The 19,476-nt window shown below is 41.5% G+C and overlaps 1 protein-coding gene across 1 annotated transcript in view; it reads right to left on the reverse strand.

The window, feature by feature from the left end:
* The window catches only part of MARCHF11 (membrane associated ring-CH-type finger 11), a gene marked incomplete at its 5' end in the record, with an annotated part of 88,259 nt that overhangs the window by 21,474 nt on the left and 47,309 nt on the right, over positions 1–19,476 (reverse strand). The window lies entirely within an intron of this gene.

Consider the following 19,476-nt stretch of genomic DNA (forward strand, 5'->3'; position numbering starts at 1 on the left):
ATTGAGACAGAAACAAAACTAAAGTTGCTATCATGGTTTGCCAGTAAACAGTGAAATGCAACCTGTAGAATCAAAAGAGCTCTGGCTGTTGCAATGTATGGTGTGTCAGAAGAATTCCCGAACAGTTTAAATACCTTTAAAACCAAAGGCGCTTAAGCAACTGGGTGAATCTGGTATTTTCTTAACCCCTTTACTTACCTTATGTCTGAATATGTGCATCCCGAAATGGCAAGTCTATCACTACCCACAACTTCCCTCTCTCCCTCCCACTGTCTCGCTGTCTCTTCCACCATAAAAAATTTACATATAATATTTAAGTATGCATTTGACCATGCATATTCATGGACACTCTTAAATTCTACATGTATGAAAGATTAAATATCAAAATGCATTAGAAATATTTCATTTCCTGAAGTCATTTATTTTTGTCCTTTAAAAAACAGAACCAACTGACAAAGTTTGGTAGAAATTCTATAAGAAAGAGATTTCTAATCATCTTAAGACAAAGATTCATTTATTGAAAAGTGGTTCTTGCTTTTCACAATTCTGGATGAATAATAATTAACCTGGATCAACATTATTTTATCGTTACCAATCAACCAATGTTGTATTTCAAGCATGTATTTGAAGTCAGCTTTTCACTCACTTCCTGACATAATTTTAAACACATTAATTTCAAACTGCTGGGCATTTGAATTTTAAACCATTTTGAATTTGGTTTCACCAAACAAGTGTGAAATGTCAATATCTGCTGCTTTTGTTTAGTTTTTACGCTCACTAAAATTTGCATTGAGTACAATCCACATGGTAAGCAATATAGAAAACTACTTCTAACTTGCACCCATCCTAGATGGGCACTCCCCTGTCTGTATGTATTAGGTCACCCTCTACCAATTAAGCACATCAGATAGATGAAAACAACGCATACGTTTAAATCCACGAGGCAAAGGTGTTTGCCAGTAATCCTTTATGTTACAGATTCATTACATAATTTTAGTGGAGTTAAACTTAGACAGCTCAATATTGTATGGTTAATTATATTTAGCTTCAATTAGGCTTACTAATTAATTGACCCAAGACTGCTTGCATGCCAATTCAGTAACAAATGGTGGCGGGAGGCCCTACTAGACACTTGGTGGGGATGGTTTGATTGATGTGGCTAAGCTGTCTCCTGGGACACAGGAAATTGTGGTGGCTCGGTCTCAGAGTCAGCAAGACTCTGGGGGGTTGGAGGGCAACCTCGGGTGGCAGGCTTCTGACATGTGAGGCTTAGCTGTTCCTTAACAGAAAAGGTGAATGATTAAAGGGACAGACTTACTAGGAAAAAGATGCTGATGCGTCATATTTGTTTGGTGATACCAAATTTAAAATGGTTTAAAATTCAACTACCTGGCAGTTTGGAGTCAAATTTATGTCAGGAAGCAAAGAAAAAAAAGAACTCAATGACAGTGCATTGGGAAGCTTAATTGTTTACTATTATCATAAACATAATTTCTCTTTGTGGCTCTGAGAATTTGAGATTTTTGAAGCTTATTTTTAAAGGAAGATAAACTGCTCATGTCTATAATGAGCTCACTGAAATTTTTCGTTTTATATCTCTTTGCTAGCAATGCAAATCTGCATGAAAGTGCATTAATGTTCTTCATAAACTGATAAAATTAACACCATTTCACTGAATAGCTAATACGAACAAACCATTACTGAAACCAAAATTATTAAACCAATTGTGAACATAGGCATTTCCCTTTGAACACTGAAAGTATCTTGGTAATTTCTTTGCCTACCAAATAGGGATCTTTCTTATTTTTGCAATTATGTGCAATAAGTGGAATTTGTTCACTTTCTTTCCCCAGGAAAAATAATACTGCTTCCCACCACTAAGAAACACCCACCTACATCTTGGCCCTGGACATTATCTACAGCAGTGATGGCGAACCTATGACACACGTGTCAGAGGTGACATGAGAACTCATTTTTTTGGTTGATTTTTCTTTGTTAAATGGCATTTAAATATATAAAATAAATATCAAAAATATAAGTCTTTGTTTTACTATGGTTGCAAATATCAAAAATTTCTATATGTGACACGGCACCAGAGTTAAGTTAGGTTTTTTCAAAATGCTGACACGCCAAGCTCAAAAGGTTCGCCATCACTGATCTACAGGCTCAGCCTAAGGAACTGCGCTAATGGATCATTAGCTTGGACAATAAAAGCAGAAGATGAGTCTCTCGAGCCCCCCTCTTTACCCTGACAGTATCCAAGGCCTGGATTTCAGTTTGTAAGACATTTCTGAATCTTAAACAAAATTTGCCAACTGCTGAGCACACTTTTCCTCCTCTAAAACTTGAGATATGTGTATGCACACATACTTTTTCCACTTAAATTTCTTCCTAATTTTGAAAAGGGAAACAAAAGAACAATAACTAAATTGGCTCTAAATAATTGCTATTATTTTACTTCCATCACATTTGGATATGTGTTGACACTTTTATATTCCTGAAGAGCTGTTCAATTTTACACAAATGATGGGACCTGTTGTTTCTAGCAAAGTGGGGCCATTGGCTCCTCTTTTGGAAGTTCATCCTTATTTAGTGGACTGGAAGTCATTTAATATTTAAGTAGAGCTAATATATGCCAGACACTTTTCTAAGAGGTTACATGTATGAGCTAACTTAACCCCCATGACAACTCTATTAGGGAGATACCATTATAATCCCCATTTTGAAAATAAGTAACCTGAGGCAGAGGGGTTACACAAGTTGCCCAAGGTTAATCTTTAACCTAGTGAGAAATGGGAAATGAGATACAGACCCTGGTAGTCTGGCTCCTAGGGTCATGCTCTAAACCCATACACTACACTGTGTAATAATTCCACCGAGCTCTGATAATAATTAATTGCACACGCTCTGTCTTTGCAAGTGCCAAGGCAATTTTCCTGATTAAAAGCTTGGAGTCTATCCTCTCTGGATCTACTGAAATAGCTTTCCAGCTGGACTTCTAGCTGTGAATCATTCCCGGAGCCTCTGTGTAACTCCCAAGTCTACCTTGCTAATGAAAGATCTGCCCCTGCTGGGTGGACTCTCAGCTCCCTCAAGGAGGGCTCAGTGGTCATGGTTCAGCACACATTCCCAGTGCCTGGCACATAACTATTGCAGGAAGGATGAAAGAAAATATGGAGAAATATTACGAGGGAGAGAGGGAAGGAGCGGGGATGGAAGTTAGAAGGAAAAAGGGTGGGAGGAGAGAGGGAGAGAGGCAAACTCTGACTTCTTTGGATTCTCCCAAGTGCTATGGGCTTTTTACTTTGGCCCCTCCCTGCCTCTGAGCATGCTCTGACTTCAGCATGCAATGCCTTTCTCCCCTTTTGCCCCAGATGAGATCTTGCATCCATCCGCAACAGGCTTTCATGCATCTGAAGCTACCCACCTTGTGCGGCTCCTCTTTTAAGCAGAATCCCTCTCTCTGGACCCTGCAATCCAATGTTTATACTCAGTTTAGTTCTGATTTTTTTCTCACTTGGGTCCCAGATAGGTGTTTAGCTCCTTGTTGTCCATGGGCTGCAAGTTTCATAATAGGAGAGCAGTCCCATCTCCCTTTATGTCCACCAAGAGCTGAACACGCTGCTGGGACTCAGGGCGGGCTGCCCCAAATATCCCCAAATGGCATATTGATTCCTTTGAATTAAAGTTACTTGACAAGCAACCAGTGCAAGAAGGGCATGCGGATCCTCCCTGCCTTGAATGCAGGATATAAATCTCCCCTGTGAAAGGGGCCTTCCAGGCTCCAGCAGGGTAGGGGCGGGAGGGTGAAGGGTCCTGAGAGAGACACCTCACCACTGGGTTAAGGAATCCAGGGCCGAGAAGCTCACATAAACAACCCTGTTACCCCTTTCTATCCAAGCCCAAACTGTGTTTACGTTCCTCACCAACGAGCATACAAACCTAGGTGTCTTTGTTCTGTCACTTCTTCACAAAGTTATTGTTTTTTGGCCTAAAAAGTATAAAAGCTGCTGGCTGGTCAATCTGAGAGTATCATTTTTGATCTCCTGGGGGCACATATTGAATTGTTTTTTTCTCCAGTTAATCTGGCCTTTTTCAATTTTATTATTAGTCTGGTCATAAGAACTCCAGAAGGGGAAAGGGGAGACCACCGAGTAAATGCTTTAAATACACGGCCTCCTGACTAGTTTCCACCGTCTGTCTCTCTGGCTGCCAGGCTACCACCCTCTCCACACCCATTGTGTCCCTACCCACAGGACCAGGCACAGCTCTGGCCAAACCACAGTGAGTGGAGAGGTGAGGATTTAAACCCAGACCTGTCTCCAAAGCGCAAGTTCTTTCTAAAATGCCTTTCTCTGTGTCTGGACCTAATTACACCTATCTAAAAGGTAGTGCCGAGACAGAAAAAAGTCAACTATGAAAAAAGCAGCTAAGCAGAGTGCCAACTGAGTCTGACCTATAGTTCTCTAAATGGCATCCTCAAATTCCTTCAATCTGAAAGTTGCCGTTTGTTAAATGAGCATTAACATAAAGACGGAAATCTCAAAGAATTCTTTCTTTTTAATTTTAATGACGTTTAAAAGGAATTAAATAAACTCATGTTGGAAATTATTTAATAATTGGCATACAACTGTTCGTAGATGCACCAAGTAAGGTCCACTAGTTATAAAAAGATTCAAATTCTCATGGCCTAGAATTGAGCACCATTTTGTGTGAGGGCCTGTGTTATGTGGCACTCTGTGAGAAATTAGATAGGTATCCAATAACTACTATCGACTGTGAAACCATGACAAAAATCATTGCCCTTACCAATGAAATCTTACTAATCAGCACAGGTTTATTACTACCCGCAGAGAAAAAAAAAAGGATAAAAAAGAAATCTAAGAATTTTCTTTAAAAAAATGATGGAAGCCTAAGCCAAGGTAAGACCAACAGTTTCCGCGTGTACAAATGTATTTCAACCAGTAAGATAAGAACTGAAGGAAGGCATAACTCAATGAGGCCTCCAGGATGCTATTTAGAAGCTGTACATGTCACTCCATTCTTTGAAAAAGGTAATATACCTTCTCAATTTAGAACTCAATTTTCTCTCTAAAAATAACAAATGCTCAGAGAGAACAAGGCTGAACTCCGAGAAAGTAGATTCATTCAGTGTGTACTAAATCATTTGGGCTAAAGTACTGTATCCTTTTTGCTTTAACAAGGAAGGCTAGATATGAATCATAAGCTAATAGATTTGTAGTAGGATGATTTATTGTACGCAGGTGACAGGTGGGATTACTCACCAGTGTCACAGGAGAGAACACCTGCTCATAAGAAGTGTCTTCCTCAGTAAAATGAGTTTAGCTAAAACCTATTCTCAATCATCTTTAGATGGCTTTTAAATTGAACTACTAAAGTTGAGACTTGAAATGCTGGCAGAAAAAAATCTCAATATGTAATCAATTTGACATGTGGATACGGCATTCAATTAATTATACGCCTATTCTTCGTAGAATTGTATTTCTAGGCTGCATGTTAAAAGTGATTTCATGGTGTGGGCTGTGTCCTCTCTGACTGAAAGACATCTTCATAAACTTACCAGAGCTGAGTTAAATGTCAGACATAGGAAATTTGCCTTGCCTCTGAGAAAGGTGAAATCTAAACAACCTGCAGAAAATAATTAGAAAAACATAACACTGCTTATTTAAAACATTAATAAAATTGATAAGACTCTAGCAAGACTAACCAAGAAATGAAAGATACAATCACTGATCCTACAGATAAAAAGAGGGAAATTTTATAAACAACTTAATGCCAATTAAAACAATAACACTGATGAAATAGACACATTCTTTGAAAAGCATAACTTATAAAAATTGACTCAAGAAGAAATAGAATATATGAATAACCCTATATAAGATAAATTGAATTTTTCATCAAAAGCCTTCCACAAACAAATGAACAAACACCTCCAGAACAAGATGGTTTCACTGAAGAATTTTATCAGACATTTAGAAAATATAATATTAATCTTACATGTACTCTTTCAGACAATAAAGGGCAGAATATTTCCCAACTCATATTTTGAGGCCAGCATAAACCTGATACCAAAACCTGACAAAAACATTATGAGGAAATAAAAAATCCAGACCAATATTCTTTATAAGCATAGATTTTTTAAAAAATCTTCCACAAAACATTAGTGAAGCAAATCTAGCAATATATAGTGAGTGAAGTTTATCCTAGGAATGCAAGGTGGATATAACATTCAAGTATAAGCCAATGTAACTGATTTTATCAATGAACTAAAAAAAAAAAAATTCTCTCGATAGATGTGGTAAAATTATATAACAAACACCTATTTTACGATATAAAAAAAACAACAACTATGAGCAGAAAGAAAACTCCTTAACCTAAAAAAATGTCTGCAAAACACTTAAAACTAAAATAATACTTATGGTGAAAAAAAAAATGCTCCCATACCTACCCAAGATCAGGAATTACACAAAGATATCTACCCTTATTCCTTCTATTAATTATTGAACTGGATGTCTTGATCAATGGAATAAAGCAAAAATAATATAATAATAAGTATAAAAATTGTAAAGGAAGAGGTATAAAAGTGTCTCTATGTGTGGATGACATAATAATCTATATAGAAATTCTTATGAAATTGACAAGAAAACCTAATAAAATTAGGGAATTAATTTAGCAAAGTCTGAAAATATGAGGTCAATAAATAATGATCAATGATATTTAATACCAGTAGCAAAAAGATGTAAAGTAAAATTACAAAAACAATACTACATTAAAAACAACAACATAAATCAGAAACTACACAGGATTACAACTTTTAAAAGTTCACCTACAAATCATTGCTAAAAGAAATTAAAGAAGACCCAAATTGGCACTTAAGAATTAGAAGACTCACTACTGTTCAGATACCCACTCTCCCAAAATTTAACTTCCACACTTAAAATAGAAGAAAAATAGTATCAGAAAAACAAAAGTTTCTTATCATTGTTTACATTATTAGAAAAAAAACTACTCCTGTAGAATAATCATCAATCGGTTGACAATATCAATTGAATTGTAACTCAACAGTGATATAAAAAGAAAAACAAATCTCCAAATTGTTGGTTGCCATTTCCACAAGAAAAAACCCTCTGAACCACTTTCTTGTGGGAAACAATCTTCACAAGTGCTCCCTTGGCTGTTGTGTATTCTTCGAGGGAGAGTGTCTCAGCCACAGATCATTGCTTTATTTAATTAAAATACCTGGAACTAGATCATGTGACCAACAGAAATGCAGAGGGGTGGGTGGGTAGCTTCCCATGAGGGGTTCACATTATTGTACAGAACTCAGAACAGCAATAATTTTTTTTTCTTCCCGAAATCCAGAAATCCCAAGAGGTTTGATGACCCATGTTTCATGACTATGGAGATGTGCTCAATGTGGTTTGCACCTCGAGGTGAGGGTCACCCTGTATGTTCCTGGGGGTTAGTGTCCAGGACTGTTGGCCTGAGCCTTAGGATTAAAGGAGAGAATTTGTCTTTTCCCAGAAAGAAGTCGCTGAGGGGAGATGAGCTCTAAGAAGACTACACTCCAGTACCAAGATTCCTCCCAGCTTTCCCCACAACAACTGGGCTCAACTGGGGTGGACACATGAATAGGCAAGGCTACCCTTTGACTTCAGAGCCCGAAGAATAAAATCCCATTTGAATCCAAACAAAGGTGAAATGGGCCTGAGGCTACATGCAGTAGCAAAGGGACTAAGAACCCAGGGGTAGGCCAATGTGATCCAATAAGCCTGGACAGCTTGAAAATTCAATTCCAGAAGGGGAGGAAATTAATCCAAAGTGAAGGTTTAGTTACTAAGCAAGAGGCAAGACTAGCAGAGCCCAGAGACATTCAGTAGGAGAGATGCTAAACGGGAGAGGCATCTGTGAATGGCCAGGGATCAAGACACTAAGTACACACCTGAGATGAGCCTTTCTAAGAAATGTCTGTCCAGAAAAACCTTTCCTTTATTACCCAGATGCCAAGTCTGTGGAGATAGGAGACTGAGTCCTGAAGACTATCGGGCTGTTTCCAGATTCACAGGAAGTGGTAGTCCAAAGGGGTAGAAGATGTGAAGGTTTCTTGTAAAAGACTAGTGGCCTGGTGCACGAAATTCGTGCACGGGGGAGGGTGTGTTCCTCAGCCTGGCTTGCACCCTCTCCAATTTGGCATCCCTCAAAAAGTGCCCTGCCAGTTTACAGGGATCGGGCCTAAATCAGCACTCGGACATCCCTCTCATAATCTGGGACTGCTGGCTCCTAACCGCTCACCTGCCTGACTGCCTGCCTGATTGCCTCTAACCACTCTGCCTGCCGGCCTGCTTGCCCCCAACTGCCCCCCCAGCCTGATCACCCCCAACTGCCCCCCCTGCTGGCCTGCTCACTCCAAACTGCCCCCCCTGCTGTCTTGATCACCTCCAACTGACCCCCACTGCTTGCCCCCAACTGGCCCCCCTGCTGGTCTGCTTACCCCCAATGGCCCCACCCCCCACCAGCCTGATCATCCACAACTGTCCTCCCCTCTTGACCTCTAACCGCCTCTACCTCGGCCCCGCCACCATGGCTTTGTCCAGAAGAACATCTGGAAGGTCTCCTGGAAGGTCTCCCAGTATAATTAGCATATTACTCTTTTATTAGTATAATAACATTTGTCTATAAATATGATTATGATTGCAGATATGAGTAGGACCAGGTAAAATTTTATAGAATGGGCCTTTTACATATGGTTTGCCATGTATGCATTTTTTCTAAAGAAGTAAAAAATACTTTAAAAAATGTTTCAGGAAGACTTTGAGAAATTTACAGTATCTGCTTTTCTTCCAAGAAAGTTGTCACTTTTATGCCAGAGTGAGAATTATTTGTATGCTTGGTATGTCAGCATTGAGCCTCTGTGACTGGGGGGCACTTAGCTTGACTTGAGAGTAATTATCTTGCTCACTGGCTGGGAGGGAGGGTGTGTGGCAGAGGAGATAAATACTCAGTTCTGGATTATTCATAGATTGCTGACTTTCTGGATTGATTGTGCAGGCCCTCCTTTTATTGATGTCCACCTTCTTTTGACAGACATCTACCCTGGTAGAGTAATGAGATGAAACTATCTTTTCATTGTAAAAAGCAATTGAATTTCTAAGGTGTGATAAGGCCACCCAGCCATCCACAGTCAAGGTACACATTTTCATGGAGGATGTTCCCACTCTTGAATAAATTAAAACAATTTTTTTCTTTTAATTTAAACTTTCCTCTATAACTGTTTTCTTATTACTTAAAAGATAGTTTTTTTTGAAACTGCTTCCAAAGTTTTTCAAGCTATATATGTCCTTGGAATTAATTTATAAATAAGAATTGAGCCCGGCGGGTGTGACTCAGTGGTTTAGCATTGACCTATGAACCAGGAAGTCACAGTTTGATTCCAGGTCAGGCCACATGCCCGGGTTGTGGGCTTGATCCCCAGTACAGGGGCGTGTAGGAGGCAGCCAATCAATGATTCTCTCTCATCATTGATGTTTCTATCTCTCTCACTCTCCCTTCCTCTCTGAATCAGTAAGAATATATTTTAAAGAGAGAGAGAGAGAAGAGTATATATGTTTGTAAATAAGAAAACATGTATTTGATGCTCTTAGAAAGTCTTATTTTCTTTCATTAAAACTTGTGCAGTATAGGGAACTCCACAGATTCTCTTAATTTGAAGAAAGTTAGAGGGAAAGGTACTAATTCAGAGTTCCTTGGGGAAATGTGTCACATATATTTTTTTTATGTTTATTTTTTTTAATCAAAAATTGAAATATTTTCTATTCAGAAAATATATTTGGATCTAAATACCTTCTATAATTTTAACCCTAAAATATCAATTTAAATATTTTAAAAATGGTTTGGATGTTTGTTTTTTAAATAAGTTAGGTTACTGGAGTTCTACATGTTACTGGATCACCTGGGGTAATTTTCTGATTGGAAAATTAAGAATTATAGTCAGAGGGGAGGACATGAGAATTTTTAAAGAACATATTCAATTTACTTTAGAAGCCGAACCTCTCTTATCATGTGACTTGTTTTGTATGTTTGTTAAACTATATTATCACATAAGCATTGTTGCTATTGGCACAAACAGTGACAGTTGATTCGGGTCATCTGAATGTCCACTGTCTGTTTTAATTTGTATGTTCGTTTTGACTCTGTCATATGCTCAATCTTCAATGGAAGTCATGAGAACCTATTATTTTTGCCTGCTCCCTACTTTACATTGGAAATATTCTTTTTTACCCAGACGGACCTTAAGTTTGATGTAAGGCATTGTTTCCGTTGCCAACTTTTTTCTTCCTTGCCAAGTAAGAGAGTTGTGAACTCTTCAGTGATGCCTTCCCCAGGATATTTGCAGATGTGGCTGGGAAAAGTCATGTCATCCCCGACCTTTGCATGTCAGGTGCTGGGTGCCCAGGTGCCGCCTCGCCTGCGCCCGGGCTCCCACTCTCCCCTATCGCTGCAGGGATCACAGGCCGCAGGCTGGCCGGCAACCCAGGACACCTGGGGGGCCCGGGGGTTGCCAGCTGGCCTGCGCCCGGGCTCCCTCTTGCCCCGACAGCCGCGGGGATCATGTGGCTGACCTGCACCCGGGCTCCCACTCACCCCCATCGCCATGGGGATCACATGGCTTGTGCCCGGGCTCCCGCTCACCCCGATCGCCACGGGGATCACGCTCGCCCTGATCGCAGCGGGGATCACGCGGCCTCCGCCTGGGCTCCCACTCGCCCCCATTGCCACGTGGATCATGTGGCCACAGGCCAGCCTGGCTTTCTGATGGCCGCCTTTGCCCACCCCCCAGCTCTTGCCTGCCGCCTGGGTTTCCGACCATCGTTGTTCTGTCCTTCCCCTTTCACCTCCCATCATTGCAGGGTATACAAATTAACCGCCATCTTTATTGGCAGTTAATTTGCATATCGTCCTGATTAGCCGATGGGAAGCATGTTGGAGGTACGGTTAATTACCATGTTTGTCTATTATTAGATAGGATGAGTATCTTTAGTTAAAAGGTTCCATCTGACAGAGTAAAATCTCTCAAACGACTGAGTATTTTTTTTTCTTTACTCAATCCTTTACTTAGATTTTAGATTTTTCCAAGAGCATATGAGCATCTTGAAGATGCTCCTTATTTTTTTTTATTATTAGTTAAGGTATTACAAATGTGTCCTCATCCCCCCCCCATTAACCCCCAACCTCCCCCCCCACACACAAACTCATGCTCCCATCCCCCTGTTGTCCATGTCCATTGGTTTGGCTTATATACATGTATACAAGTCCTTCGGTTGATCTCTTCCCCTTACCCCTGCCCTCCCCTACTTTCCTTCTGGGGATTGATAGCCTGAATATTAACAAGCACAACAACTTTTCAAACTGACTAACAAGCAAGATTAATTTAGCAACAATGGGGTAAGCCTACGTAAGGAATACCAAAGTTCTGGATCTCTGTTTAGAAAACACATATTTATTCCTTCATTTTTTTCCTCCAGAACCATCCATTTCTCATGTTTCAATTACATTTCTTGTTCAACTATTTTGATTGTTATATATTTTCATACTTGTCTAGGGCTTGTCAGTCCAGATTTAGCAGTGCAAAGCTGAAATACAAAGACATTTTAGCTTTTCAGTGCTCAAGAGCTTATATGGCCTTTCCCTCTGTGTGTTAATTTCTATATCAAAAGCAGGTGCTATGCATTATTTCAAATCAGGTAAATTTAGCTCAAGTGTCAACTGTCTAATATAGTTAATCTTAGTAACTAGATTTTGTCCCAAATGAATTAAAAGCGTGTGTCTGCATAAAATGCATTTTTGTTTCATTACTCTTCCCAATATTCGGTATTAATTATATTTAAACACAGGCTCTTCAGGGAATCTCTATCTAAGTAATTAGTAGGTGGTCATAATCCTATTTGCTTCTCTCCATAAGGAATTAAAAGCTATCTTTGCTAAAGGTGTTTATTAAAACTCTCAATGCCTGGTACTGTTTTCAACCTTGCTTTTAGAGCAGAATTTTCTTAGAAAGCAACTAGCTTCACATTTGAAATACTTCAATTCATGTAGACCAAACACTGTTATTCTCTTGGTGTTCAGAACAGCACCCTTTGTAACCAGGAACCACAGCATGAGACATATCACCACCTCCATAGGCTATACCCAGGGTGTTTACAAAATGGCTTTCTCTTGGTGATGGGGAGACAGTGAAATGTGCTGAGACAGAGAGCTGTGAACTGGCTCTATCACCAAATGAGGTATACTTCTCATGAGGACCTCGGTATACAATTATTCTGAGATAACTATGTCAAATGTCATTTTATAGAAAAAAACATTGAGGTCCTGTTACTGACTCAGCCACCTGATAGTCTTACAGTAACTGGTTCAGTCCCTGGAACCTCATTAAGGAAGGAGAGCAAGGCATGAAGGCAATTATTCTAAGATAATTATGTCAAGTGTCATTTTACAGAGAAGAGCATGAGCAAACAAGCTGGTATGTTTGTATTGTCACTAGAGAGTAGAATCTGTGATGGTTTCCAACCTCAAATAGCCCATAATCTACTTGAGTGATTAGACTGATGCATGGGAAACAGACAGGACCATACAATAAGGCATAAACTGTGTAAAAGAGATTGTGAGTTTCATAACGGGAGTTTGGTGGGTAGACATCAATACAAGCTAAAGCAACCCAGAATGGCTTCTGGAGGAGGCAGGCTTCCCTGTCAACAGCAGGGAGAATTTATAAATGTCTGAAGTAAGACCTTCTAGGTAGGAACAACCTTAGCAAGGCTCCAAAGAGGAGCAATAAACAAGAGATGCTTCTGTGGTACCCAATTTAAAATAAGGCTGTGTCTGCAGAAGCCCAGAGGAACCATTTGAGAAGTGAAACATGTGGTAGGGGTCTGACAGATTTGGCTATATACATAACATCCAGCAATATGACTAATTTCCTCCCTTTAAGTCCATGGATGTATGATTATCTGTTTACACATCTGCCTCCCTGACCTCACTGTGAGCTCTCTGTAGGCAGGGATTGTGCCTTATTGATGTTTGAGTCTTTGTTCCTTGGCACAGTGCCATGGCACATTAGCAGAACTTAAGAAACATTAGGTCAATGAATTAGGTTTGGTTTTACTTTGTCTCTCCACGTGACCTGTTTTGACAGCATGAAGGGATCCCAAAAATCACTTTAACCTTCTAATTCTAGTCCTGGGTTTCCCAACCAAGACCAATTTTGCCCCATTTACTTCTCAGGGGACATTTGACAATCTCTGAAGTCCTCTTTAGTGTCATTAATGGAGATGGAGCTGCTAGCCTCTAGGGCTAAAGGCCAGGGATGCTGCTAAATATCCCACAATGGACAAGTCAGCCCCACAACAGAAAACTGGCCCAAAAAGTCAATAGTCCTGCAGAGGACGAGAAACCCTGTTCTAGTCTATCACACTTAAGACTAAAATAGATGTTGTGTTAGGATTTTTGGGTGCTTTAGTTGTATTCTCTCTGAACTTAAAGCAGGCTTATATTTTTAAATAAATGAGGGGGAAAGAACCCAATTCTTTTCAAGATAATTGCTCTTAGTTTCCTGGGAAACTTAACAGCAGTGATGTCCAAAATGTGTCACAGGTCATCTCATCAACCAGAACCCTGCATTACATGGTGACTGTGGGCCGGAAAATGCATGAGAAATGGATGGCACAGAGGGGACAATGTCAGGTAGTGACTAATATGCTGATGTATTCAAGGTGCCTAGACAAAAGCAAGTTCAAATTCTTTGTAATTCTGCCTGCAATAACCTACAGGTATATATTATCACAGCATGCTTTTTTTTTTAAGTGATAGCTGATTCAATGCACTTTGATGAATAAGGAAAAAGCATGCTCCTTACGGAAAAATTTCTTTATAACATGGAAAGATAAAGATTGATAGATGAGAACAAAAGGAGGAAGGGAGGGGGAGGAAGGATGGAGGATGGAAAGAAGGAAGGAAGAATGGATGGATTATTGATAAATCAACAGACAGATAGATGTACAGACAGATGAATAGGCAAGCGAATGGACTGACAGACGAATAGGTGGATGAATGGATAAACAGACTGAGCTGCCTTCATCCCAGGCCATAGATAAGGTCACTATTACATTTTTCTGTATGGCCATCCTGCATTGTGTCTTCAGACACTATAATCTCTCAAGTTAAATAAGTAGTTGGGCTTTTCTGGTTTTGGTTGTGAACTGGAAGAAAGCTATTCAAAAAGTTTAAGATGATACTAATATTCTGGCGCCAAACAACTTCTGGATCAGCCACCTTTAGGTCTCAGGTAGGAGAAACTCCCCTACAGACTAAATGATTGGTTGACCTGGAGAAGGGATGGCTCTTCAGATGGGAGGGAAGAGCAAACCAACCTGATACTGAGACACAGTGGGCACAGATGAAAAATGTATCCACCAACCCAATTCAGCCTAGTCCACATCTGAACAAAGTTTAGAACGTTCTCATAAAAACACATTTCGAAGGAGGCAGAAAGCTCCTCGGAGGCGACTTCATTTTAAGGAAAAGAGTGGTGGAAGCTGTGAACTGCTGTGGCAAGGTCACTGAGCTGGCTGGTGGGATATCAACATGACCCCTGGACTTGGCCCAGTGTTCCTGTTACTCTGCCACGATGCCTCTGAATTTACCCTAAAACATCTTTCTTAACTGGGGTCATCTTCTCAATCCAACAGGCTCATGTACTACTCACTCTCAAGTCCGTCTTGCCAATCCAAGGGAGCCAGCCCATTACTTATGACAGTGGCAGAAACCTCCCACCCCGGGACCCAAAACATCAGAGGTGACTGGAGGAGGGCCTGGGCCCTCGACCCCAGCAGGGGCCTGGCTGCAGGGGAGGCCTTTACAAAGCTGCACCTGTCCTTCTTATGAAATTTCTGTCTATCTCGGAAAAATTCCAAGCTAATGAACATTACAGAAGGGGTGAATATGAACTTACCCACATGACAGCTGAACTAGCTTTTAAACTACTTATGAACAAGATTTATCTGACAAACGATGTGAAGGAACATTTTCTACAGTTTTCCCTCCTCCAGGAGATGCTTAGAGTGGAAAAATAAACTAAGTGGTTTGGAGAAAAGAGGGCCTGAGGGAAGCACTATTGATTTTTTGGGGGAATCTGATGCTGTGCTATTGCTATTTGGGAGGTTATGTCCCTATTCAAGGAAAATTGATTCTTCAACAAATTTTGTTGACAAAAGTTTTGTAATCAGAAGTAGGAATGCACAACCAGAGCTAAGCATGCTTCGCAATAGGAAACGTGTACCCCCAAATGATCAATGAATTATTAAATAGCTACAACCATGTGAAATGTGCCCCCACTAAAATAAATAAAGCCTATATCTGGACGTTTGGGGGCTAAGAGAGGGAAGAGGGAGGGCAGGCCTGAGATTGCAGTGGGAGCTCGGAATTTGGAAGGTCCTGAGAGGAGGAAGGGGACCTGGTGGTGACAGAACTGATCCCAGGGCAGGATAAGCTCCAGGTGGAGAAAAGGAGTCGAGGGTCACACCTGTCCCCTTGTGGAAGCCTCAGCCAGCCTGGGGCAGGAAGGAGGGGGAAGAAGGGGCTGCAGAGCAAGAGGTTCAGAGAGAGCGCAACTGGGAGGCGAGGCCAGCTGATCACCCTTGTTGTTGTTGACAGGAACTGAGAAGAAAATGTGTTTCCCAAATGGGACTTTACTGATGAGTTCCCCTCAAGGTCCTGGAAAAATAGTGGCAGTAGATTTGGGGGACCACATGGCATGTGTACGAGAGCTGACATTCTTGGAAGTGTTTCTTTTATCATCAGGAAAAATGGGTGCCTTCATTATTAACATGAAAATGAAATACAATGCGGTTTCTCACATTTCCCCCCTGATTAAATTTACTCTGATTATTTGGGTTGTTGTTTTAAGAATAAAAAACCTGTGTTGTGAAATCAAAAGCATTTATCTAAGCTTTTCTAGCCGATGGTATTTACCCACGCCCTTAGCGGCACGCCAGGGCTTGCACTGCTGCGCGTACTTCATCCTTTGGCAGTGACTGAAGGCCTGTCATCGGGGAGGCTCATGAGTAAGATTAGGAGTCTTGACTCCGCAGTAACATTTTAGTGGAGGCTGAGATGTGACTTTGTAAAGGGCATTTTGCAATAAGCATAACTTAAAATGAAAGATTTAGCCCATCTACTTATTAAGATAAAGTCTGTGGATCTGATTTAAACCATCACTTGGTGAGAAGTGCCCTCTCATTCCTTCATTCGACTGCTGCCCTGGCCTGTACATTCTCATTCACGCACTTCTTCCCATGCCCTCAAATGAAGCACTGCAGTCATGTGCAGCTCACTGCCTGTCTGTAGCCACAACGTTGCATCTATCTCTATAAAAAGAAACTGACGCGCTTCAGTGCCAGGACTTGGGACTCTCTCCCACGAGGGAATACGCTGACCCACCCACTGCCTTCACACACGTGCCCTGACGAAAAGGGAGCTGGGACTGCCCACGTTCCCACGCTTCTGATTTCAGAGAACAATTCGGAGCAGCTCAGATGGGTTTGCTCAGTGCAACCCCAGCCCCTGAATTGCAGAGGACAGTTATGACACGTGATTTAGAAAGTAGTTCCTGAAAGAAAGCAGTGCTGAGCTATTGACCGCAACTTGTCTACTTTGACAGAGCAAAAGGATCCTACAGCAACTTGAGAAAAGTTCATCTTAGGCTACTGGAATCATAAGTAAGAGCTGCTATTTGGAAAAATAAGTAAAAGCTGCTACTCAGGCTACTGGAATAATTGTAAAATAAGTAAAAGTTGCCATCCTCCCATGCACGATGACAACAGATTTTGGAATATTTGGAAAGAATTCGAAGTATAACCTCTGCAATGAAAAGTTGGCACAAAAGTACCTAAACCTATGGACAAACGTTTAAGAAGCTGGGGTTTGGGATTCCCACAGAAGGTTCTTTCTCAGACACAGTCCCACCTGCCTCCCCCCCCCCTCCCCCCCCCCCCGCCCCCATGCAGGGTAGACAGTGGGAGGTGCTGAGGCTTTCTTCAGGCACTGGGACTAAAGCTCAAGAGGAAGAGTTGACCTTGACCAGCCCAGACATTTGAGGACAGAGATAATGGGAGAGCACTAAACTCTAACATAATGTCATTCTAGCAATTAGAATCTCAGAGCAATTCTTTAAATTTCTTTATTTTAATTTTATTTTTTATTTTATTTTTTTATAACCATTTATCCCCTCTATGCCCTCTTCTACCTCTTCCTCCTCCTTCCCCACCCCACAATCACCTCACTATTGTCCATATCCATGAGTTCTCTTTTTTTTCTTTTTTGCTCAATCCCTCCACTATCCACCCAACACCCCATCCCCCACCCACTAGAGCTGTCTGCCCGTTCTCTGTCTATGAGTCTGTCTCCATTTCGCTTGGTAGTTCAGTTTGTTCATTAGATTCCACATCAAGTTAGAAACACACTGAGAAGAGCAGATGGGTGAACACGGCAGTAGTAACAGCAGTGAGGAATTTACCAGAGGAGGAATGAGAGCACGAGCAAGGAGGGGGTTTTGCAGCTGTGCCATCTGAAAAGCATGACCTAACTTAACACACTGAGGAGGGGGGCAGCTGAGCCCCAGGATTGCTCTGGAAATTTTCTCAAATTGATTTCCTTCAATATGGAGATAAATAAAATATGACTGAATCGGCTGTGCTATAATATGGCTCGCTTGGGAGGCTGTGAATTATTTATTCCTGAGTATGTATCCATTCGGCTTATTTATTCACTAACCCTTTAAAGCCATCTGATAAAATCGTGCTAATTTTTCTTACCTCGACTCATTTGGGCAGACCTTCTTCCTTTGCTCCTGAGATCCTTTCATGGTGACATCCGGGGAAAGGCACTCCACTGGGCAGCAGGGGACAGTCACAACCACCTTTGGACTCAGTCCCTCAAGAAAGCCACAGGCCCACAGAAAGTGGTGACTGCTCTCTTTTAACTCAACTGCTTCCAAAATAAAGTAGGAAATAAACTTCACCCACCCCTCCTGTAACTTCATGCTCGCTCTGTGCCTGGCGCTGCACATATGTTGGTGCAAAGCAGGCAAGTTCCTCCTCACAGACTGGCAGGAGACACAAATGTTACACCAAAACCAGCAGAGGAAGGTGGCATGCAACAGTCAATTGTGACAAGTACTATGAGAAGGCACTGCTTCTTAAAGAAGCAAAACTCATTTAGGCTTGGGGGGGCTCAGGGAAGCCTCTCTGATCAAAGGGCACTTTATCCTGAGACCTGAGGGATGGGTAAGCATGAGTAGGAAAGAGGGGACAGGTGTGCCTGGCAGAGGGAAGAGCATCGAAGGACTTGTGGAGACTCCGAGGAGCTGTACATGGAATGTGGCAGGTGAAGAACGAGTGACATGAAATGAGCTCCAAGACACAGGCATGGATTGAAGTTTTCTCCCAAGATCACTGGGGACCCAGCCACTAATGGAGGCGCTGTTCCCTTCACTGTGTATAGAGAATGGATCTGAGCAGGGGCGAAGCAAAAATTCCAGTCAGAAGGCCATTCAACTGTCCAACTACCAGGGATGGGCAAACTTTTTGACTCGAGGGCCACAATGGGTTCTCAAACTGGACCGGAGGGCCGGAACAAAAAAGCATGGATGGAGTGTTTGTGTGAACTAATATAAATTCAAAGTAAACATCATTACATAAAAGGGTACAGTCTTTTTTTTTTTTTTTTTTTTTTTTAGTTTTATTCATTTCAAACGGGCCGGATTCGGCCTGCGGGCCGTAGTTTGCCCACAGCTGAACTAAAAGGTGGCCATGTCTCCGGCCAGACAGTGGCTCAAGAAGGCAAGTGAATGGAGATGTGGGGCACTGAGATGGGGAGACAGGAGGAGGAGGAGGTTTGAGGGGAAAGACCATGAGTTCTGTTATAGACACCAGATTTGAAATTCCCATGAAACCTTCAAGTGAAGATACCAGGTAGGTTGTTGGATTTATGAGTGGGAAAGAAGTAACATGTTCAGTGAGAAGGAAGAAAGAGGGTAAGAATCAAAACAAAACAGAGCAGTCAGAGAGTTCAACCCCGGAGACAGGAATCAAGAGGAGAGCATCGCTAGCTGTGTCGTGTCTGAGATGCCTGAGGACCCCTCTTCCAGGCCATGGCTGGCTTTAGCAAGAACAGCTTTAGCAAAGTAACAGAGGCAGAAGCTAGCTTAGAGGGGGTTGAACATGACAGGGATGCAGGGGTAGAAACAGTTAAGTGTGGGCTACCCAGTTTACCCTTGAACAAGGAGGAACTTAGGAGCATCGACGCACCAGTCAGTTGAAAATCTTCATATAAAGTTTGACTCCCCCAAAACTTAACTACCAATAGCCTGCTGCTAACATAAATAGTGATCAACACATATTTTGT

The sequence above is a fragment of the Myotis nattereri genome (genome assembly GCF_964212035.1).
Source record: "Myotis nattereri genome assembly, chromosome: 4".
NCBI lineage: Eukaryota > Metazoa > Chordata > Mammalia > Chiroptera > Vespertilionidae > Myotis > Myotis nattereri.